The 4,796-nt window shown below is 58.9% G+C and overlaps 1 long non-coding RNA gene across 1 annotated transcript; it reads right to left on the reverse strand.

Annotated features, from left to right (window-relative positions):
* Nucleotides 1–3,093: 3,093 nt before the first annotated feature.
* LOC132339658 (uncharacterized) lies at nucleotides 3,094–4,481 on the reverse strand. Its single transcript, XR_009489709.1, has 2 exons — nucleotides 4,342–4,481; nucleotides 3,094–4,259 (listed from the first exon to the last, which is right to left on the reverse strand). It is a non-coding gene; the product is annotated as an uncharacterized LOC132339658 (long non-coding RNA).
* Nucleotides 4,482–4,796: the final 315 nt, after the last annotated feature.

A 4,796-nucleotide genomic window follows, 5' to 3' on the forward strand; every position in this document is an offset into this window, starting at 1 on the left:
CGGTGGGGACTGGGCCGGGGAGGTGAGCCGGCTCTGCGGAGCTCGATCCGCCGGGAAATCCATCGGGGGTGCCCAGCGCTCGGGGCCGGCCGGGTCGGTGCCTCCGGGCTCGGTCTGGAGCCTGCCGGTGTCGGCTGCCCCCGATCCTCCGGGAGAGCGCCGGTGCCGCTGGCCGAGCCCGGGCCGGCTTCTGCAGGGGTGGGGTGGGCACGGAGGGGCCGGGGGCTCGGCCTGAGTGACCCCTTCGGCCCTGACTGACCCCTCCAGGCCTGACTGACCCCTGTGGGCCTGAGTGACCCCTCCGGGCCTGAGTGACCCCTCCAGACCTGAATGACCCCTCTGGGCATGACTGACCCCTCCAGGCCTGACTGACCCCTCTGGGCATGACTGACCCCTCCAGGCCTGACTGACCCCTGTGGGCCTGAGTGACCCCTGTGGGCCTGAGTGATCCTGTGGGCCTGAGTGACCCCTGTGGGCCTGAGTGATCCTGTGGGCCTGAGTGACCCCTGTGGGCCTGAGTGACCCCTCCAGGCCTGAGTGACCCCTGTGGGCCTGAGTGACCCCTCCAGGCCTGACTGACCCCTGTGGGCCTGAGTGATCCTGTGGGCCTGAGTGACCCCTGTGGGCCTGAGTGACCCCTCTGCACACAGGAGAAGAGCTGGCGCAACAGCGTCCGCCACAACCTGTCCCTTAACGAGTGCTTCGTCAAGGCCGGCCGCAGCGACAACGGCAAAGGCCATTTCTGGGCCATCCACCCGGCCAACCTGGAGGACTTTGCCAAGGGCGACTACCACCGGCGGCGGGCCCGGCGCCGTGTCCGCAGGTCAGGGGCCCAGGGGCTCTGAGGGGCTCAGGGGGCCTGAGGGCTCCGGGAGCTCTGAGGGCTCTGGGGGCTCTGAGGGGCTCTGGGGGCTCTGAGGAGCTCAGGGGGCCTGAGGGCTCTGGGGGCTCTGAGGGCTCTGGGGGCTCTGAGAGGCTCTGAGGGGCTCTGGGGTCTCTGAGGGACTCAGGGGATCTGGGGACTCTGGGGGCTCTGAGGGCTCTGAGGGTCTCCGGGCGCTCTGAGGGCTCTGGGGGCTCCGGGCACTCTGAGGGCTCTGGGGGCTCTGGGGGCTCTGAGGGTCTCTGGGCGCTCTGAGGGCTCTGAGGGTCTCTAGGCGCTCTGAGGGGCTCCGGGCGCTCTGAGGGCTCTGCGGTCTCTGGGCGCTCTGAGGGCTCTGGGGTCTCTGAGGGCTCTGGGGGCTCTGAGGGACTCAGGGGATCTGGGGACTCTGGGCGCTCTGAGGGCTCTGGGGGCTCTGGGGGCTCTGAGGGTCTCCGGGCGCTCTGGGGGCTCTGGGGGCTCTGAGGGGCTCCGGGGACTTTGGGGGCTCTGAGGAGGGATTTGTGTCTCGGCGCTGACCCCGCTCTGTTTCCCCTCGCAGGGTGAACGTCGGCTACTTGCACCCCTACGCCCTGTACGGCCTCGGCTGCTGCTGCCCCTGCTGCCCCCCGGGCCCGGCCGGGCCCCCCCGGTGCCCCCTGCCCGAGCGGCCGCGCTGGGGCTGGGGGCGGCTCCCGCTGCCCCGGGGCTCCGCGCCCCTCCTGCCCCGGGCCCCCTTCCTGTGACCCCCCGGGGACAGCTCTGGGGGTGGCAGGTGTCCCCTCTTTCCCTGGCACCGCAAGGGTCACCCCTGCGTGTGTCACCAGGACAGGGCTCATTCCACGTCCCCATCCCGTGTGTCCCCAGTGCTGTCACCCAGGATGGCACCCGCTGTCCCCCCGCTGGGAGGGGACACTGGGGACCCCCACCCTTTGCCTTCACTACCTCACAGGGCTTTCCCATTGGGGGAAACTGAGGCACGGCCCAAATTTGGGCTGATCCCCCCTCAAACCCCCTTGGACACCCCCAAACCGGGGGTCCCCCAATCCCCCCTCCCCTCACACTCCGGCACATATGGGGCTTAAACCCTGCAGCGGCTGCTCCTGCCCTAATTATTCCCTTCCTAATTGTCCCTGACGCCCCTAATGAAAATCGCGGCTCCCAGGTGTTAAGTGGCATTAGGGCGTCTCGCTAAGAAAGACGACTCGGCCATAAATCCCGGGATAAAGCCCCAAAGCCCCGAACAAGGCAGATTATGACACAAATTAATCCCCTCCCCTCGGCCGTGCCCTCTGGGGGGGCTGGGGGGGCCCGGGCTGGCTCCTGCCCCCATGGACACATCGGGATTTGGGGCATTTTTGGGGCATTTTTGGGGCATTTTTGGGCTGTGGGGTCGCATGTGTGCACCGCCTTGCCCCGTCTGAGGGGGCCACATGGGGCTGGGGGGGTTTGGGGAGGGGGGGACACCCCAAACGTGTCCCCTGAGGCTCCTTAAACCGCGGCCATCTGTCCCCAAACGCGATTAGGGTCCCCTGACCCCCCTCAGCCCCCCCCCAGCGGCTTAATGGGGCCGGGGGTGCTGGGGGGGCACTGGGGGGGCACTGGGCAGACTGGGGGGGTGGGACCCCCCCTTTGCTGTTATTCTGTAAGGGGGGGGGGGCTTTGTTCCTTTTGGGGAAACTGAGGCACGGCCACAGGTCGAGACAGAGCCCCCCCCCACCTCAACCCCCTTCCTGCAGCAGCCCTGGGCACCCCAAAATGGGAGGAACATCCCCCCAAAAAACCCCAAAATAGGGGAAATCACCCCCCAGAATATCCCCCCACAACCTTGTAAGCCCCCAAAACAGGGAATCCCCCCTAAAAATCCTCTGTGCAGTTGTGGAGTCCCCAAAATGGAGGAAATCCCCCAAAACAACCCCCCCACAACCTCGGAAACCCCCAAAAGAGAGGGAGCCCCCCTAAAAATCCCCTATGCAGCCCTGGACATCCCTGAAATGGAAATCCCCCCAAAATCCCCCCCTCCACAGCCCCGGACCCCCCAAAACCCCCGGGAGCCTCCAGCCCCTGCCCTGCTCCTCCTGCCGGGGGCTCCCCAGCCCCAAAACCAGCAAAAAAAACCCAAAATCATTAAAACCCCACCAACCCCCCCAAAACAATCAGGGGGACACCCCAAGAAAGAGGCAGTGCCCTCCATCCTCTCCTCCCCCAAGAAATCCAGCGGGCTCCGGGTGTATTTTTAATATATAGTTTATTTCTCTCTTTTTTTTTTTTTTATTTTAAAGCCCCCCCCCAAAGTGCAATTTTTATTATTTTAATTTTTTTTTGTCGTTTTTTGTCATAGTTTTTATTTTTTTTTCCTCATCTCCCCCCACTTTATAAAGAACTATCAAAGTTACAATCTATGGAATGTCTTTTCTGTGCTTTATTTATTTTTTTCATATATTTCTTTATTTTTTTTTCCTCTCTCTCTCTCTCTCTCTCTCTCTTCCTTTCCTCACTCCTTTTCCTTCCCCCCCACCCACCCCCGAGAAAATCCTCACCAAAAAAACCAAAAAAATTGGAAAAAAACACATAAAAACCGCTGCAACCTTTGCGAGTGCTTGAAGATAAAGAATCTCTTTAATAGATTATATAGAAAGATGCAGGAAAAAAAACAAAAAAAAACCAAAAAAGGGAAAAAAAGGAAAATAAAATTAATATTTATAATAAAGTGGCCCCACCTCGAGCATCCTTTGGGGTCCCCGAGCTCGGTGTCCCCCCCGTCCCTGGGGACATTTCAGCTCTTGCTGTGTATATATATATATATATATATATAGATAGACAGATAGATAGATAATTTTATTATATAAAACACAATTTAATGCAGCATTTTGCCCCCTCCCCGCCCCAAAATTTCCATCCCGTTTTGCTCTTTTTTTTTGTTTCTCTTGATTGAAATGAATTTTTTTTTTGCTCGTCATGAATCAAAAAAAAAAAAAACAAATTAGAAAATTTTAGAGAGAGAAATTCAGGGGTTTTTGTCTTGATTTATAATTAAATTATTAAATAGTTAAATTTGGGGGGGGATGGGGCTGGGGAGGCTCTGAAGGGTTGGGGGGCCCTAAAGGGGGGGATGAAGGAGAATTTTGGGGTGGGGAGGGGGAATCAGCCTTTTCCTGTGGAAAAATGAGAAATGAAACCCCTCCTGCTCGGTCTGGGGGGCAGGACCCCCCCAGAGCCCATTCTGGGGGAAAAACCCCAAATTTGTCCCTTCTCAGCCCAGCAGGGGCTGCAGCCCCTCCCTTGGCACCCCCAAAGCCAGGATTAAACCCCCGAAGTTGGGCTGAGCCCAGCTGGGCTGGGCTCTGCCCCCCAAACCTGGGTTAACCCCCAAAACTGGGCTGAGCCCCCCCCAAAACTGGGTTAACCCCCAAAACTGGGCTGAGCCCCCCCAAAACTGGGCTAAACCCCCCCAAAACTGGGCTAAACCCCCCCAAAACTGGGCTAAACCCCTCCAAAATTGGGCTGAGCCCCCCCAAAACTGGGTTAACCCCTAAAACTGGGCTGAGCCCCCCCAAAACTGGGCTAAACCCCTCCAAAATTGGGCTGAGCCCCCCCAAAACTGGGCTAAATCCCCCCAAACCTGAATTAACCCCCCAAAATTGGGTTAAACCCCCCCAAACCTGAATTAACCCCCCAAAATTGGGTCAAACCCCCCCCAAACCCGGGCTGAGCCCCCCCAAACCTGAATTAACCCCCGAAACTGGACTAACCCCCCCAAATCTGGATTAACCCCCCCAAACCCGGGCTGACCCCCACGGGGGGAGTGGGATGGGGGAAGGAAAGGGGGGAACACACAAATTTCTTCTTTTTTCAAATCAAAAAAATCCTTTTTTTTCCTCCCTATTTCCCCTTGCCCCTGCTTGGCTTCGATCCAAATTTTATTATTTCCTCA

The sequence above is a fragment of the Haemorhous mexicanus genome, chromosome 29, assembly GCF_027477595.1.
Source record: "Haemorhous mexicanus isolate bHaeMex1 chromosome 29, bHaeMex1.pri, whole genome shotgun sequence".
Classification (NCBI taxonomy): domain Eukaryota; kingdom Metazoa; phylum Chordata; class Aves; order Passeriformes; family Fringillidae; genus Haemorhous; species Haemorhous mexicanus.